Source organism: Lonchura striata, chromosome 1 (assembly GCF_050655825.1).
Source record: "Lonchura striata isolate lonStrDom1 chromosome 1, ASM5065582v1, whole genome shotgun sequence".
NCBI classification, from domain to species: domain Eukaryota; kingdom Metazoa; phylum Chordata; class Aves; order Passeriformes; family Estrildidae; genus Lonchura; species Lonchura striata.
This window is the reverse complement of record NC_140703.1, coordinates 76370604-76390539: the sequence shown is the minus strand read 5'-3', so window position 1 is coordinate 76390539 and position 19936 is coordinate 76370604. Positions and strand designations below refer to the sequence as shown.

At 36.6% G+C, this 19936-nt stretch overlaps 1 long non-coding RNA gene across 1 annotated transcript in view; it reads left to right on the top strand.

Annotated features, from left to right (window-relative positions):
• The first annotated feature begins 1968 nt into the window (after positions 1–1968).
• The window catches only part of LOC146768728 (uncharacterized), a 30998-nt gene continuing 13030 nt past the window's right edge, over positions 1969–19936 (top strand). The window contains exon 1 of the long non-coding RNA XR_014955937.1: positions 1969–19686. This is a non-coding gene — a long non-coding RNA (uncharacterized LOC146768728). The remainder of the gene's footprint in view (positions 19687–19936) is intronic.

Here is a 19936-nt window from a genome sequence, read left to right as displayed (position 1 = left end):
GATCTCTTCCACGGGCTATGGGTGGATCTCTATCCCCATGGACCTTCATGGGCTGCAGGGGCACAGCTGCCTTGCCATGGGCTGGCTGCAGGGAATATCAGGCCTGGCATCTGGAGCACCTTCTACACTTTCTTCTGCACTTATCTGAGCATCTGCATGTTGTTCCTCTTGCATATTCTCACTTCATTCCTCTTTGGCTACAAGTACATCTGCACAATAACTCTTTTTTTCTCTTAGCTATGTTATCATGGAGGCATTATCACAATTTCTGATTGGCCCAACCTTGGCCAGCATCAAGTCCATCTTTGCAGCTGTCAAAGCTCTGCTGAACACTGAGCAAGCTTCTGGCAGCTTCTCACAGAAGGCATCCCTGTAGCCCCCCTGCTACCAAAGCTTGGCCATGCAAACCTCATAGAGTGGGATTGGAAATGACATGGTCCTGACTGCTCTTCCTTCTTGACTGCTGTTCCCCAGGAGCTGTGCTGGCAGCCTGCACTGGCCAGCTCTGATACTCCTTGGGTCTGTGGCCTTGAACCCAGCTGAGGAAGTGTGGGAAGGGAAAGAGCTGGGAGAAATTAGGAGAGGTGTGGAAACTCCTGCTTCCTACCCTTAGGAATGCTCAGGCCTGAGCTATCATGTCTGTGGCCTCATTCTTGCTGATCCTAACCCTGATCCTAACTCTGTCTTGCTGACCTGATATCCTGGTTGGCCTCAGCCTGTCTTCATCTCCATTCTGTCTCCAGCCCCAGGGATGTGCCCAGTGCCAGGGGCTGGGGCTGCCCCAGTGCCCCAAATTGTCCTGCTCTTGGCAGGGGCTGTAATGATCCTTGGCTGGCCAGCCCCTGTCCCACTGCCTGGTGAGTAGCCCTCAGCCTGATAGGGCTGTTGCCTGGATAGGTAACAGTAGTCGGGAAAGTAATTTTGAAATAATGCATTAACACAAAATTGAGTTGTCCATGCTGTGTGCCACTAAACACTCAATTCCCACTCTGAAGTGCATTAGCAGCAACACTGCACATGACCCGTGGGGAGGAATTCATTGTCACACTCTGACCAGGGCAGGAGAGGCCTCACACAGAGTACTCGGTCCACTTCCAGCACCAGGTGTTGAAAAAGACATAAATAGTTTAGACAGAATTCACAGGGCAAAAAAAAATATACTAAAAGGTTTGGAAAGCATGAAGCAGGCAGGGGGAAAGCCTTCTCTGCACTGTTTGATCTTGAAGATAGTTAAGGGGGAATTTTTAGGAAATGATAAGTTATACAGAGAAAAATTTATGACTGTAGTTTAATTGGAAGAATAAAACAGCTTTTTTTTAGTATTAGAAATGTTATTCTAAGTTTGAGAATGGTGCAACGCTGTGAGACTGTGGTATGTGCTTCACTGAATTTTTTCACAGTAAGTATAGAGAATGATCTACCTTCATAATTTCTGATCTCTTGAAATACCTTTCAAACTCTCCCTTCTATGGCATGGCAGATGTGAACCACTTCTAATTTGTTTTATTTTGTATTAATATTTATTTAATATTTTTTCTTTTGTCTCTAACAATAGTGGCAGTTCTCCATTGTAAGGAAAGCAAAGTACTCGAGGTCCTTTAGTGGAAATGTTAGGATGGAATTTTGCACTAGAATGTTTTGCACAGCTCAAGCCCTCAAGAACAAGGTCATCCTTAATTACACTTCATTACCTGCTGTTAAAGTTCCTTGAGATATTGCAACATAGGTATCAGTAGCATCAAGGACACATCATTATGGGACATTTTCTGCATTACCTGAGCTGCACAGGTTATAGCTTGGAATTTTAATAATTAGAAGCTCAGTAATATCTTACAGCATCTGGAAACGTCTCTATTAGATGAGTAGGCTAAAGCCAGCTAGCTTATTTTGTGGCTGAAGGTTGTGTTTATAGCTTAATAAAACCTGGCCTGTTGCTTTATTACAGCAAGCATCCTTGTTTGTTTTTTTTTTTTTGTTTATTTGTTTTGTTTTTGGTTTTGTTTTTTTGTTTTGTTTTGGGTTTTTTTGGGGCTTTTTTGTGACTACAGTTTTTTTGGTTTTTTTTTTATTTTGCCCTGCAGGTAAAAAAAAAATACTGTATGGGTTAAGAGTATTCTGTCATCTCTATAGATTTTTACAGAATCCTGTGACAGGAATACTGGATTCTATAAGATGGTTTAAAGCTCCATAGGAAGCTTCTTGTTCTATTTATTCTAAGCCATCTTAGTGCAAGAGAGACATATTCCTCATGTAGAATTCTTGCTGCTTATAGAAGTTATTTTTCAACATTAATTTCCATGAAGATCACTATACTGAAAATATTGCTGCATAGCCAAAATAAACTTGAAGTAAAATCATGAAGCAAAAACACCCCAATATGTATTTTATTATTAAAGGAAGATAGAATAAGAAACCAGAGATCAAAAGGACTAGAGAAATAAGAATTCCTCAGATTTGTGGCTCAGCTTGTGCATTTAGTTAAGAATGGCATAAAACTGTAATTCAGAGGTTTCTTCCTGTTTTTCTGCTTTGCTAGTACTACCTTTATTTTCCATTCTGGTTAATAAGGATTTCTAAGTTAAAAATATCTTAATATATGGTATCAAAAGATATTTTCTCGGTTGATTTCTAGGTTAAAACATTTTAATATATGATATCAAAAGATATTTTTATTTTTATGATTTCAATATTGAGATTGTTGCAGTTTGCTTATAAAACAAATATCTCTGTGATTGTTACATGTTGCAATCAACTCTAAATGCTATACATTAAAATAAGAACAGTGTCACACCCAATAAAAATAACATATAAATGTCATTTCTCTAAATTATGACAATGCAGGATTCTACCAATAAATATTTTGTGAATGTTCCTGATAATGCTTAGATATTTACTCTGCCTCAAAATGGGAATGCTGCTAAGTTGCTCTAGCTACTAATCTAAAATAAACCATTAGATGGCAATGTTCACATGGCAGTACCTTTGCAGCGCTGCTGGAAACTTTAAGGCATTGTGTATTTTTATACATTCATTTATTTCTTATTCTAAGCATTAGTGTTTTATCACTTTTCTACTCTTCTTTTTCTTTTTCTTTATTTATTTTTTCTTTTTATACAAGGGTAAAAAAACCAGACATTAAAAAAACCCCTGAGGTTCTCTTCCTGTAATGTCATACACTGCAGGACTGCTTCAGAGCTGCAGCTTAGTCTTTATTATTATAGTTTCCCCAATAAAACTTCATTTAAGTAATCAGGGCAAGGCCAGGCAGAGCATCAAGTAGTGCAGATTTATGCACACCTTAGCTGTGTAATGAGGCATGAGGCAAAAGACCATCACCACGTATCTAATGTTTTATAATGCAAGCAAAATAGCCATTAAAAAAAATTAAAATCTGGAATTTTAATGTTTAAATCTCAATGTGATTGAGAATTAATATCCTTGGTTTTTAAAATATTTTGAAAATATAATAACAAATTGCTGGTAAATGAATTCCTGTGTATCTCTGAAGTTCCTTGCAATTAATTTTCTTCTAAAATGCTAATATTATTATTAATCTGTCAGGTCTTTATTTTAAATTTTAATCCAAAATGGTTATGTATTAGATTTATATGTTGTTTCTTTCTGCTTTATACAGGCTGTAAAGTCCAAAGATATTATAATACTGATAGCAGGATTCACACTGTCTTCTCTACCAGGTTATTACAGTGGAACTTCTGGAGAGGTGAGTGGTTGTTAAGCTACTTGGCTGTGTTTTGTCTAAGGCTCAGCCTGTGAGGTTCAAAGAAAGGACCACATCATCCACTGATGCAGAACAAAACTAGTATGTACTTTGGCAGAAAGCATTTGAGTATTCTTGCTGGTGATCAGAAGGGAATTGTATGAAAAGTTTGCATTTTGGAAACATTCGGAAAGCAAAGCCCCTAGAGCCAGGAAAAAGTAGTACATTTCAAAGCATGAGCTGCTGATGATTACGCATGCCAAAGATTCCAGTAAAGCTTTCTCTGTTAAATACATTAATAGCTCTGCAGATAATAGTAAAACAGATATAAATACTTTCAGAATATAATTAAGTCAACGCTGTTTTAAGAAGTATGGTCACTTCAGCACGTATGTCTAAGTGTGGCATCCCCATTGTGCATGTCTGTGCTAATGAACTTAGAATTCTTAAAGAATGAGTGGAGAGAAAATAGACTGTGATGAAGGAACTGGAGCATCTCACAAATGAAGAAAGGCAGAGAGAGCTGTGTCTGTTTACACTGGAGAAGAGAAAGCACAGGGGAATTTCATCAAAGTCTGTATAAACACCTTCAGACAGGGAGGGTAGAAAACAGAGCCAGGCTCTGCTTGGCTGTGCCCACGGACAGGACCAGAGGCAACGGGCACAAACTGAAACACAGGAGGCTCCCTCTGAACATTAGGAAGTGGATATTTTTTTTACTTTGAGGGCAACTGAACAATGCCACAGGTTCCAACAGGGAGGTTCCCTAGCCTCTGTCCTTGGAAACATGAAAAAATCATCTGGACATGGTCTGGACAGCGGACTGTATGTGGTCCTGCTTGAGCAGGGGGCTTGACAACTAGCTGCAACCTTTGATTTTCTAAATTAACTAAATAATTACATCAGGAAAATTATTTAGTAGTTAAAAATCTAAAAAACTGGTGCTGGAGACATACCATGTGGACTTGAGTCTGGGTAGGATCCTTAAGGTACTCTTCCCTAAGGACTGTTCAAATTGTTCATAGAGAGAAGAAAAAAATATCTATTTGGAAATTTAAAGAAATACAGGGTTTATCCATATCATCAAGCCATTTTAAAGAGATATAACATATGTTTTTGAAGCAACTTTTCAGTTGTTATGAATACATTTTTTTTACTTTATAGCTGTGACAATTTGCTTTGATAGACCCTTTGCACCATAAATTTCAAATACTGCCTATAAAGATTTCCCATTTCACTAGCACTTTGACATAGAGACACCAAATGTGGACAGAAATAATCACCACACAGGAAATAGATAAGGTCTGGTAGTCTGCCTTAGATAGGAAACATTCAGATTTTCCAGAAAATGAATGCCACGAAATGGCTGTTTTCACTTGTTTGTTGGTTTGTTTTTTGTTGTTGCTTTTGTTATAGTACACCTCTGTCTTAAGTGTAAAGCTATGTCAGAAAAGGTCTTTGTGATCCCCTTTGTGTATGTTTATACTGTGTTGACCAACAGCAGCTTTTTGTTCACCTGAGTTTGAAGTGCCTGTGAGACTCCGTCACTAGAAAGTAGTTTTGGAAAAGGCAGCCTAAACCCCTCTAACTTCTTAACAGATTCTTTCCCTTGCTGCATCTTGCACTAGCACTGGTCCAGGATTTCAAAAGAAAGTCTCAGACAAGAAGTAAGATAGAGGTGGAATGTGCTCTGGACCTTATTTTCACTTCTCCCTGGTATGGAACAAGATGGTGTAGTCAAGAGGGGCTAAAACTAAAACATGGCCAAAATCACTGTTTTCCACACAGAGCCACACACCCTCATGCCAGCAACTGAACCCCAAGCACCTCTTTGCTGACTCCCCCTGGCCCAGTGGGATGGAGGGGAGAGCAGAAAGGGTAAAAATGAGAAAGCTTGTGGGTTGAAATAAAGACAGTTTAATAGGTAAAGCAGAAGCTGTGTGCACAGGCAAAGCAAAGCTCATTCCCCTCAGTCTATACCTGAGCCATGTGCTGTCCTCCCTTTGCTCAGTGGTGGGCAGCTGTCACAGCCATGTCCCCTCACAAATCCTTGTGCCCTCCAGCCTGATGGGGTGGGCTGAGAGGCAAAAAAACCAGGAAAATGTGCAAGCATTGCTTAGAAATAACAAAAACCTCCTTGAGTTATCAACACTGTGTTCAGCACTAAACAAAAACACTGCTCCATACCAGCTACTGTGAAGAAAATTAATTCTATCCCAGCCAAACCCAACACACTTCTTTACACTAACAAGCAAAACTCACCTGAAGTTATTAACGTCGTTTCCACAGCAGCTTTCTCAGGAAATTATGGGGAAAAAAGCCCAAACCTTTTGCTCTCTTTCACTATAATTTTAACAAATATATTAAAACAAAAAAATGTATGTATAACACATATATTTTACATTTCCTTATTTTATAAGTCATACTTTTATTTAAAATTTGATTATTTTAGGGAATTCATGATAGCTATAAATGAATGACCTATTCAATATGACTTTACATTTTTATAAAGACTTTTTTTTATGAAGGCACAATCTCATGATAAGTATTCTTTATGTTTTCTCAAATGAATGAGGGAAGCAGATACAATATCTTAGGGCTGTCAGACCTGGTCTTTCAAAACTGTTAATATGTTCATGGCAAAAAAGACAGGGAGAGGCTTTTTAATATTGCTGAGAAAATTTTGTTTGGGTGAAATCTGTTTCTTTAATTTTAATTATTTTTGAGCATTTTATTTTTAATTTTTTTTTTTTTTTGCAGTTTATGTAGTTTGATTCCCAAAAACCAAATGGACATTTAAAAATATTTCCAGGAAAGGGAAATATAAGTCTTGAATAAAAAAATGTTTCCCGTAACTTCTCTGTGAGTGGAGGGACCTGAACATTTTATTTCAGAAAAAAAGGGCAAAAATCTACCTTGAGAAACAATTTTTCTCAACTTATCTAAAAAGCAGACACCAAAACCTGATCTAGTTCATCCTAGGTCACCTTGGTGATCAATGGAGAGAAAAATGTCACCACTAAAGGCAGTACATCTCTCTCACATATCTGTCTCAAATCACATGTATCACCTCCTGAAAATGCTCTTACTGGTCTCATTTGGTAAAAGGGGCACGTGCCATGAAGAAACATACAGAAGTTTTACTTTCAAATTTTCATGCACAAACAGGTCTCTTATACTTTGCTAATTGGGTTTTTCTGTATTTCTGTACTGTTCTAAGATCAAGTTCTCTTTCATGATGTCTTTACTTCAGTCAGAAGAAATGAAAAAATGTACCAAACATATTATTATGGTGCAATTATTAATTTCTCTCTATATTATTGTTGGATTATTTATGACTCAGATTAAAGCCTCTCACTCTTGGGGTCCCTACGGTGTGAACCTCTCAAATTGATTTAGAAACAGGATTTGCAATGGTGACTGCCTTTGACAATTTTCCGTTTGGCGGACCAAAGACAAAAAGGCTGGGACATTGCAGACTTCCTTGGGTGTTGCATCCATGCTTGTTCCTGCATGCTAGAGAGGTTCCAGGGCCAAAAGAGGCCCCAGATATGCTATTTGTCCTCTGGAACTCCCTCCACACATAGATTTCCATTAGTATTTCTGCCTTGTTTTCCATATAGAGTTCTGCCCAGTTAGACATGTGAATTATTCTCTTAATAGTTTCTAAGGGAAAACTCTAAAAGAAAAACATATCATTAATGAGTTTAGATAGAATATATTTCCATTTTTTAATTCTTATTTTTATTAATGCTGCATCTTCTGAATTGCATTAATGTTAGTATCAATCTCTTTGCTTTACATTTATGAATACAAAAACTACTGTGCTAGTGCTTAATTTCCAGGCACAAAGCCAAACCGTCTCTTTTTTCAGATAAAAAAGTTTCAAATCTACTTTAACATAAGCTCCCCCTCTCTTTGTGCATTTTTTGCCCTGTGAGAAATATAGACTTTTTTTCAAAATTCACTATAAGTAGTAGAACTCTTCAAGTTTTTCAGCAAATCAACAGAAATTTTGCAACAGGCTTTGTAAATCACTGTCATTAAATAATCCATGCTAGTAGGGTTTACCATTTTTCACTTTCTTAGTTTGCTGTTGGGCTACCCTTTCTAAAATACAAGGTTAAGGTAGTGTAGGGCTTGTCACATCACGAGTGTTTATTGTGGGTTGTTACAAAGGTAACAGAAGACTTAACTCCAGTTAATGGTAATTAATTAAAATTAAAAATAAATAATGAGTTCAAATGCTATCATACAGATATATTCATGGGTCATTAAGGCAAATAAAGAGCTATCCTAAAATGTCAGTGTGTATTCTATTTCATAAAATATATACCCTCTCTGAAAGTAATGAATTTACACACTATCCAAACAATTTTGATTAATTTTTGATAATTCTACCTCTTCCTTAAGTACTGTCATAATGTATCCTCAAGGAAAACAAAATGAAACTACATTTTGATACAGAAAACAGATCAAGATCCTTTTTTTCCACTCCACTAAGAAAATCTAAGCCTGTTTGTCCCAAAAAGCAAAAAATTCTTGGAAATCAGGCTAGTTTTCTCTGGGAAGGTGGGCAGGACCAGGCCCACTAACTGAAGAACAAAAGGCACAATAATCAAACACAGCAAAGTCCATTTTGCTGCCTGCCCTGCAGGAGAGGCCCGGCTCCCTGCGGCTTCCTTTGCGCTTTCCAGTTTCAAAGGCTGACACTGCAGCAGGGGGTTTGACCTCTCCAGAGCTGCTCTGATCACACGACACCCCGAATGCAGCCTTGTGTTCACTGGACCAGCCCCGGTGAGGATGCTCAGCACCAGGAAATGAGCACGCCCAACGTTTCATTGAGCTAAATTATGTTCCTCTGGCTCCAGTTAACCCTCGCAGGGACTGCTCGTGCTGGAGGTAACCCACACACTCAGGCACAGCTTTACCTTTTATTACCGGTGATGGTAGATTTGCAGCAGTGCTGACCATGGATACTCTTCACCCAGGCACATAAAGGAAGATAGCCTGTAGTCTGAAATTTCGTGTTGTAGATGACTGGGAAAATCCAAAGGAAATGATGAGCAGAAGATTTTCCTTGCAAGAGTATAGAATGAACTTCCAAGGATGTGATATAATGAAGGCAGATTATTAAGAGTGGAATTAAGTAGATGAAAATTAGTGATCTACCTTTAAGGAAAGATCAAAGCCGTGTCCAGTCATTACTTGTGGACTGAAAACCCATGAAATGCGTGAAACCTATTTCTGGTTGTTCAAAATGTTTAAAGTCCATTGAAATATTCAGATAAATGGAATTAAGTGTAGACTATCACAAGAATAATGAGCAAGCAAAAGCATGCTGCAAGGAATCAACCAAGATTTAAATAATTGGCCATGTGTGAACTGTCTTTGCCACTGCTTCTCTCTGGAAAAGCAAATGAATTCCCAGAGTATATACACTTTAGTTTTGAAGAACTTCTCAAAAATAATGCTATTTTATGTGTGTATGGTCTGTCTTGCAAATCTGCATAATCTGTTCCTCTGTAGATTGTGTTTTGCATTAAGGTCAATGAAAAAAACTCCTGTCAACCTAAATGAAATCTACATGTAATTTATAACCTTCTTAAAAATCATGGGATTTATCTATTCCTGTGAATCCAGGAGGTTTCCAGTTTATCTAAGCAAAATTTTAGAACAAAGTAAAAAATTCAGGGGAAGTAAAATGTTATTAGCATGTTTTATTACTTGTTCTATTCTACTGTCTTAATTATGTACAGAAAATTAGGAGAGATAATTAGTATCACGTAATCTGAGATGTGACACTGGTTTGTCCTGAGAAAGAGAATATGTTATTTAGTGACTATTTTCTTGTACTATTCAGGGAAGATCTCAAATAATCTGAAAAAGATCATATCAAGAAGTAACTTGTATTACTTTCATTTTGTTGTTGATGAATTTAGAAGTACTCACTGTGAAAATGTGTCCTACTGAAATGGAAAACAAAGTTTTCAGCTGCCTTAAACCCAATGGAACCATTCTACTTTAGGACTTTCAAGTAACCAAAGAATTCAAATTTGTCTTTTAACATCAGCTGGATCTCTTTTAAGTCCAGTGGGAAATATAAAAAGTTATCCAAGGCTAAAATTGGTGAAAGAGGAAAGTTCAGCAGGACAGGTGGAGGTGATGATCTCTGGTGACATTCACCTGTGTTTCCTAAGGTATCCTTCCCTGCATGATTTCTTCTATCCTCTGCAATGTATTATATGCAGGGCCTCATTTTTTGATAGTGGTTTCCTGGCTCACAGGTGACATTTCAGCAGTGGGTTATTTCTTTGTTGGAAGAAAATGATTGGCATGCCACGAGATAATTTATCTCAGCTAGTGTAATTCTGCTACATGCATTGCTCCTCTTACTAGGTTTTCAACAGAATTATTAAGGTGAGACAAGTGGATTAAAGATTATTAATTCAATCTCTGTAGTGGAAATTTCTCTGAAGTGGTGACTGTATTTTATTTTAAATTTGAACTATTCCTGACACAACAGACTTGTTCTTTCAAAACTCCTTATAGAGATTTTAGACTACAGCATTACAAATTAATATTATGTTATCAGAAGCATAATTATTAAAAAAATTATAAGATTGTAAAAATACCCACTTTGCTTCATTTTTCCTGTTTTGGTGTTTAGTTTTTTGATTTTTTTTTTTCGTTGATTTAACTGATTCTGTAAAAATCCTTGTTCATTTATGGGCGTCTTTGGACACTTGAGAGCTGCATATTCCTAGTATAAAATAGGCAGCATTTACCTTGCTAGCCAGGATAAAATATTTTTTTTTCTCCAAAAAATATTGAAAACTATTCTTCATATGAAAAGTTTATGCCATTCAGATGATGCTTCTGGACATCAAAAAGTCTTAACGTTAAGCCCCAAACCTTCTGTGCTACTATTTATCTGATTCTCTCTTCCTTTGGCAATAGGTTTTTCAAATTTGGCTCAATACCATAATGGAGGGGTTACATATCTATAACTCTGTATTTCCATGCCCACACATTAGGAAATAACTGATCAGATTTTCCTTTGAAGTTGTGAAAGCCAGTAGGAGGTATAGTAAGGATTGCCTAAAGAGAAGTACTTGTGAGCTCTGCATTGTTAGCTTCCTGTCTGTGGGGTTGTCTCTACAGCATCAAGGCAGAACTTATTGCAGTATTTTTAAGTAATTGGTGTCTCTGATATTGAAGCATACCAGTAGAATATTAGCTTAAAAATACAATTATAATTCTGTAAGAAACCCTGTCTGAAAGCCTCACAGCTATAATTTTCTGTCCAGATTAAGAATTAATGTACTTTTAATTTTTTTTTAATGTTTGCACATATAAGTAAGTAAGTCTAAACTGTTTGCATCCAAACGTAAAAATTGAAGTTTGACCAAAAGAATGGTCACTAAAAGAGGCTAGAATTAATATTATAATAAATCTTACATAGACAAATCCTGAAGATTTTAATTTTAGAAAGTTTGCTGCTGAATCAGTGCTTTGTTGAACACAGAAGCTAATAACAGTACGATATATTCAAAAAGAGCTGCATAGAAAGCTTTTCTGTATATGAGAGACCTTTTTTCAATTGTACTAAAGAATAAATTCTTAGAGTACTTTAAGTACTCTAAATTCTAAGTACTAATTTTTAGAAACAGTGACAAATAAGAGATTTTTTCAGCTCATGTAATGATCTACAGGAAAGCTTAGTGTATGAATACTCCCTAGCCCCCCTGAACCCTACCTCCAAGTTTCAAATCTTTTCCTGTACATATTGTAACTGAGTTGAATCTGGAACATATCTCTGCAAACCAAACAATTTTGCTCTTCTGTCAGGGTTAAATAGAAAGAATGCCCTCCTAATTTTCTCAAATAATGCTATATCTGCCTACTAATGATAATTATGATCTTTAAGACACCTCTTTCCTGAATCCTGTGAAGGGATTAAAAGTAATTCAGATTAGTTAATTCTAAATGGATGCACCATTTATTCACCCGAACAAATAACACCAGTGAGATGGAGCTATACTCACAATGTACATGTCTCAGAGATGTTTGCCCTAATAGTAAAACACAAATAAGGAACTTTCACCCTTTTCATCTCTTAAGATTTCTTGTGACTCTGGGTTTTTCTGTCTCATAGGATTTATTTCTGGCTTGTTTCTTTTTGTACAACTCCTTTCAGTCAAATAACATTTTTTCAAATAGACAAACAGTCAATTTTCAAGTAACACAGATAACTCATTTTCTGTAATGTTGTCAAATATATGAAAGTGATCAAAGATATAGACTTTGGCATCTTGCTACTTTTAATGTTATATTTATTAAAATATTTTAGGATACCATGGATTTTGGAAGACTATCTTTATGATGTTTGAAATATACAGTGATACTCTGAAAACATAAAGACTGGGACTATGTAGAAAAAAAGAAGTCTAAATAACAGCATATCACAGAGATACCTATTTGCCTGTGTGGAGGCAAAAAGACCCATGGATCCTTGTAGGATTATGGGGCTGTCTGTGAGTTGATTTGGGGTTTTTTGTTGTGTTGCTTTATTTTCCATAGAAGACAGTATATCACCTCTTCTACAACATGACCCTAGAGGATTCCTGCAAGAAAATCCTGGCCTGTCATTGCTTTTTCTGCTTTAAGTTATAAAGGCATCAAATGTATCTCATTACATAAAGAATCTACCCACTCCTGCATTTCCAGATTTTAAGCATTTGGGATAAGCAGTGAACCTTAACTACCAAATTATTGTTTTCAAGGATGCATCCCAGCAAATAGTTTCCTTTGTCCTTTGACCAGATCTTCGCATGTGTTCATGCTGGTAAATATGATGTTTGACTCTATCTTCTAACTTTTTGCTGGAGTTTGATTTTTTCTATAAGGGCTCCTCTGAAACTAAGGAGAATTTAGTCATTACTGAAGGAGAATAGATACCACACTTTCTCTTTTGCTTTGAGCATCTTTTAGGACCATGTTCGGTGATAAGCTTATTGGATGAGTGGTGCAGATAGTGAAAAAATCAATAAGAAGTTTACAGTCCAAAGAAAAAAAATAGAACAAAGGACTGAGAATAGAAGAAAATAGAAATTCTAGTTTGTTTTCTTTATTACTTCATGGGGGAGCTTCTGATTTAATACAGCCAAGTTCAAAAGCCTTTCTATTTAATATGAGACTTGCATCTTTGTCACTCAAATTAAAATATCTACTGACTTCATTTTACTGATGCTTTATTTCTTAATGTAATGTTTGTATTCTTAATCTTTCTGGTGAAGGGGAAATGATTGTGGACAAGTGGGTGGATCCTTTACATTGAATTGGTTGTGCAGCTGGTGATGGTAATTGTAAAGGTGAGGGATTTCCCTATCCTTATATGACCCCATGACATTTAAAATATTATTTTCTCTCCATCCTGCTGAGCAGGAGTGGGAGGGGCTTGGTCAGGATGTGTAAGACAATGTTGGTTAACTCACCACATTGAACATTAGTGAAATTCATCACACTCCATTTAAGCATAAGAAAATTTTTCACTGTGAGAGCCAAAAAACCCTAGAGCAGATTGTTCATATCTCCATTCTTGGAGATATTAAAAACTCAACTGGATATAATTCTGGACAGCCTGCTCTAGCTGCCTGCTTTGAGCAGGAGGATTTAATTGGATGATCTCCAGAGGTCCTGTCCAACTTCAACCATGGAGTCATTCTGAGGTAGAAGTGAAGATTAGTCTTTACTCACGTGAACCCTGGGAAATCTAAATGATATATGTTGATAAGCATGAGAAATAGAATAATGACTTTGCAGGAACTGGACATTTCTAAATTAAAAAAAAATACCCTATCTTAAGTACTAAGAATTAAATACATGAAATATTTTGAGCTTACCTGAATGACCTTATTTAAAAGCTTTTGACATTTTACAAATTTATTCTATTTTGTACTAGTAACAGTTTGATAAATCAAAAAGACAGATGAAATGAGAAAATAAAAAAATTCAACAGATTAATTACTGAAGTCAGTCATAATTTTGGCAAGATATGGAATGCATTTTTTCATCTTAAATTGAATTCAAACTTGATAAAAAAAAGATAAAAGCTCAGTTTGAAATTGTAGAAGGTATGAATAAAATTGTTTATACCTCTTCTGGGGAAGGTCTCTGCAGAAAGCTTTGATTATCTCTGTTTTCAAAGTGAAGGTTTCCACTGCAGAAATAATTCAGGAACAGCTCCATCTGCTGTTTCCCTCAGCCGGGGATCATGCATATAGGTCTTCCAAAAACCCAACCCATCACTGAATGCCTCTAGAGCTGTAAGTGGCCATTCAGAAGTTGAACAGACTCAAAAACCTTTCTGAATTATACTGGGACTGCAATAATTTTCATTTGCTTGGATAGATATGCCTTTTGTTTTGTGCCTTCCCTCTTCATAATGATTGATCCTTCAAGGTTTGAAACATTACTCATGACATAACAGCTTGAGCTGGCAGTTTATACATTTTCATCAATAATGACTGTCAACCCACAATTGAATGAAAAACCTGACTCTAGATGGTTCAAGTGTTAATAAAAGCTAACAGTAAGAGCAGACACTTTCCATCTTAATGACTGACATAACTACAACATGGTAATATAATCTTTGGAATGGTGCCATGATTTTACATCTAGTTTTAGTGATTTGAGGATACCTAACCTTCTTAATTCCAGAAAAGTATTATACAAGGACTGTAGATAAAAGATAGAAACAAAAGTTTTTTTTACTCTTGAGGTCTTCTTATTAAGTTGAATCAGTTGAATTGGAGCCTGAAAGTATCAAAATCAAAATTATAGGCTAGAATATTCAGTTGCTCACTACATTCTGATGGTTTTCTCTGTGATGCTCTTTTACATTTGGCCTCAGAAAAGCCATTCTGCCTCCATGTCTTGTATGTGTCTCAACACTGTTTTCATGAGATTCTGCTCTATGACCTTCCCAGGGAAAGATTGGATGCTAACCAATTTTCAATTACTTGTACCTTCCTTTGTCACCTTTTTGAGAATAGAGGTGATGTTTCTCTTGTTGGACTCTTACCTGATCTTCAATCTTTTCTAATAACAATCATTGTTCAAATAATCTTTAAAAAAATCAAACCTATGAAAATGCTGGGGAAATGCTTATAGAACTCAGTAGTGATTTTTTTGCTTTTTTCTTTTAGTAAAAAAAAAAAAAAAAAAAAAAAAAAAAAAAAAAAAAAAAAAGAGGAGGCTCAAGAGCACCAATATACCTTTTTAGAGCAGTATTTTTTTTCTTCATCTTTAAAATAATGTTTGTTTCTGAATTTATAAAGTGAAATATTTCTCTCATTTTCTTTTTCTTTAACAAACACCAATTTTTACAGGCCTTGATTATGTTTGTGGTACCCTAAATTATTGATCCTGCTCTAATAGACATTACCAATTCAGGTGAAATATTTATGCACGTGATTTCAATGAAGTGCAGTTCTATACAGAAGTTTGATATACCTCACATAGCTGATGACCATCCAAATTTATTACCTGCTTTGAGTGCTCTCATGCAACTTTTTTTATTCCATTTTTGTCCTGTACATCTGTTATGATGAAAATCTCCAAGGCTACGGTTAAACACCATATAAAAAGACCTTCTGTACAATTGTCAACAACTTATATGGGTACTCAAATTGTAAAGAACAGCACTGGTGAATGAAACAGAAAAAACCTTGTCCGCTTAATTCCAGCTCTGTGTTGTATTTTTTAATTTTGTGGAATAACCATGAGCAACACAATTAGTAATGAACTTGCCTCTCTTCAGAATACAGCACTAGTCTCACACTGAATCTGGAAAATTATTTTTAAATAATAGGCAATTTCTTGCTGTAAACCAAGCCGTGACCTTTTATTCATATGACAGATGAGCTTGTAAATGAAACTTAGTTTGGGTTGATATGACATTGACAAGCTCACCAGAATCTGAACTGGACAAAGTGTTATTAGGTAGAATATTTTTTTATCTAGAAACATGAAAGTCCCAGAAAGGTTGAATGCTGCAGAAACCCAGACCAACTTAATATTTTTCTTTAAATGACTAACAGTGTTTTTCTTATATATATATATAAGCCCTATAATTATGGACTCTGGCATCATATTGAGCTTTTATTTCCCCCCTCCATTTTACACTCTTGTTTGAAATGAGTACAAGTTTTGTTGAGGTAACAATACAATGAAGCACAATCTGTTTAATTGAAAGCTTTTTAAAAGCTGCATAGGAAAATTTCTTTTAACTTAATTTCCCTATTCAGAATGGAAATGTGTTAGAAATAAATGAACTAACATGGAGCTAATTCTACTTGTGTTGATTGCTTTTCAGTTAGTTCCATAGTGTGAAGTTTCCCATTTCGAGATCCTGCAGTCTTGTACCAATATAAATGAATAATTATAAAAGATACAATTGAAAATCAGACATAGAAAGGTCTTGGAGTACCAAAGAAAGGTCCTGGAATATCGGTTGATTGTCATATAACTCTTCAGATGAGAAATATGAGACCTTTTTAATGTGAAGTGGGAAAAAAAGAGAACATTTTATATAAATAAACCTAAATGTACCTAACAAAATTAATTTGTATATCTTAATATGTGTGTATATATAAATTTGAAATTACAGTGTGTCAGAGCTTAGTTACAGGCCACTAACACAGGTTCAAAATGCAGCTGGATTTCTCTCAGTGCAACATCTTTTTTGGGGTTTTTTTGCATTACAAAGAAAGTAATTCTTTAAGCTCTCCCTCAGACACAGCATGCATTTACTCATTCTTAACTGTGATTTTATTCCCCATGTCATGTTTTTGGAGGAGCATTTTTGTAGTAATACTGGCCAAGAGAGTGAGATGAAATAATATTTCTGTATGCTACATGTGATGCTGATTTAGTGATTTTCTTCCATTTCTGCAAGAGCCTGGTAATTGCAGTTTATAGGTCAGTGGAATAAATACTGCAGGTTAAACCTGCTGATATTGAACATTATTTCTGATGTTGACAAATACCTTAGTAAATATTTAGTTTTTATATTCCCTTAGTTAATAAAGATGTCATAAAAGTATATAAATAACAAAAAAAAAAAGTGCTTTCTTCAAAGGTCACTCTTCACTATAATCCTTTCTGTATTTAAAAACCCTAGGAAGTCTGTGACCTCTTGTCACTTTTCCTGAAGAAAGTATATTACATCTAACAAAGACCAAGTTTTATGATAAGTACAGATAAAATGAGATCTAGTTTGTGGTCCTAGACGAGATTTAAGACCTTAGATGTTGTGGTGGGTTGACCTTGGCTGCATGCCAAGTGGCCAAGCTGCTCTATCATTCCCCTTCCCAGCTGGACTAGGGAGAGAAAATAAGGTGGAAAATGGCTCATAGGTTCAGATAAGGCAGTTTACAAAAGCAAATGTGAAAGTTTACACCCTCAAAAGTGGAGAAAAAATAAAGTTTATTCTCTACTTCCCATTAGCAAGTGATGTTAAGCACCTTCCCAGGAAGCAGGGCTTCAACACCTGTAGTGGTTTCTATGGAAGGCAAGCGTTGTAAACAATGAATGACAGAATCTCTTCCTCCTCCTTTTCCTTAGATTTTATATCTGAGATTCCAAGGAGATTTTGCTAATGTGGCTCACTTGTTTGCAGCATGTCTCACATTCATGAACGACCTCTTTGATAGCCTCCATGATCATGTCTACCCTTCATTCACAAGCCCACCTGTGTGTTGCATCTCTTCCTAGATGCCCTGATATTCCATGGGCCTTTGGGGCTATAAATAGCTCACCCTTCCACTCCCAGTCCAAGTCCACCTGAGCTATCTCAGTTTTGGCAGCCTTATCTACCTGTTTTGATTTTTTTCAGTGACATGACTTTTAGGCATGTGAGCATACCTTCAGAGTCATGTTTTCCACCTGTGCAGTGATGTCCTGCCGTCATGCAGCAGCCCAGAGGGGTTTATCCCTGCGTTGCCAATTGCTCTTCCATTGCTGCAGCCACCCTGACAGAGCATTAGCCACTATCCAGGAGTCAGTGTGGAGATAGAGTAGTGGCCTCTTTGTTCATTCAGCAATCTCTGGGGCTAGTTGGATGGCTTTCCCTTCAGCAGATTGGCTTGACTTGATTTTTTCTTCAGCAGCCCCAACAACTTGTTTTGTGGGACTCCACACAGCAGCTTTTCACCTCCCATAGTTTCACACCCCACAGCAGGGTCCATCAGTAGATAGAGCATAGACTTTTTCATTTTCTGATAACTTGCTGTTTGGTGAGCCTTCTTGGGCACAAGTCACCTTCTCATGCAATACTCCAAAATCTCTCCCTTCTGGGAGAGTCCATAATCTCTTCCTGGGGAATTGGGTTTTCCCATTTGGGCTTGTTGTGTAATTAATGCTTCTTAGTGTAGCACTGGTTGCGATGTGTGAAGGGGATGTTTCCTTTGAACTTACAGTGTAGCACAGAGACAGGCTTCTTCCTAACAACTTCTGAGACAGCTTGAACTTCCTCATAGGATGATAAATCTCTTTTTCACTTGGAATGCAGAGGATTTATGATCCTTAATAACCCTGGCTACAAAACCCTAATGGTAAGTCTTGGGTTTCTCCTGATATCCTTATGTCAGAGATAAAAATAAATTAAAAATTTCTGGCCTTGCTTTAAGTTCTGCATTCAAAACAGTCAGTGTTCTTGATCATGAGTGAATTTTTTATAGATCTCTGCACTGTCTCTCAAGGTACAACCATGTATCTGAACTACAGAAAGAATATGCTGGCTTACTTTTCAACTCTATTGGCTCCTAACCTTTCATGAGCTCTTAACTCCTCACGTGGTAGGAAACAATCACACTGTAGAAGCCTGTGGACCATGAAGGGTAATTGGATAAGATCGTTGAAAGATTTACAAGCCTGCCAAGGATTGTGCCAGCTTAAAACTGTTTGATTCAGTGTGAAAAGATCTGAACAATTCTGACCTAAAGGTTTAAAGAGAGACCTTTTCTGTGAGAGTGTAATTTAGAGCCTGTAATAAAAGTGTACTGAAAAACACCAGAAGGAAGAAAACAGCCATAAATTTTAGAGCTTAATATTACATTATAGGACACTTTTCAGTGACATATCCTCTTGTCTTGCAACAAACCTCCTTTGCCTCAAACTGTTTTAATTGTTCCTTCTAAGGGTTAAGATAGTAGCTCATCCATAAAAGGATAATAAGAAAGCCATTTGTTTAATACATCTGAGAATGTGGACTTGCTTTCTCTCTCTGTGTAGGGAAACATATATGAGGTAAGACAAGGTCTTTGTACAGTATCACAACTAAGAAATAAGAGGAAGACTCACAGAGAAAATTAGGCAATTTGTGTGCAAAAGGTAGGGTCTCTAACATCTTATTTAATATCTAGACTACCTTGAATACCCAGCAGTATTGAATATGCACCAAATGGTAAAATTCTCTGTGCCTACCCATTTCTATTCCTGTGCAGCTCACTAGGCCAGTGCAGTGGCCAAAACACTGTAGAATACAGAAAGAGGATGTAGAATACAGAAAGAGGATGATTTCTCGACTCTTATCACCTGCAAGGTCCAGCTGAGTCAGCCCATGGCTCAGATAAATGTAGTAAGGCAATTTCTGGTCTGGAGCACAAATCTTATAAGGAGCAGCTGAGGGAGTTGGGGTTGCTTAGCCTGTAGAAAAGGATTCTCAGAAGAAATCTTAGGGTTCTCTACAATTACCTGTTGAGGTGGGGGTCAGTCTCTTCTGCTAGGTAACAAGAGACAGGATGAGGAAATGGCCTCAAGTTGTGAGAGGGGAGGTTTAGATTGGATATCAGGAAAAATTTATTCACTGAAAGGGTTGTTGAGCATTGGAAATGGCTGCCTAGAGATCTTGTAGAGTCACAATCATTGGAGGTATCTAAAAGATATGTAGATGTGGCACTTAGGTAAGTGGTTTAGTGGTGGACTTAAAAGTGATCAATTAATGGTTGGACTCAATGATCTTAGAGGTCTTTTCTGACCTCAGTTGTTCAGTGGTTCTGTTTTATGACTCAGAAATTCCTGGTGGTAGAGCAGTAACAAATCATGGAAAAGTTTCACTCAAAATTCTTAGGTGGCACATAAGCATTAAAATCTGCAAGGAGACATTTTGCTTATCTTTGATTACAAAAGCTTTATGCACAAAATAACTTGAAA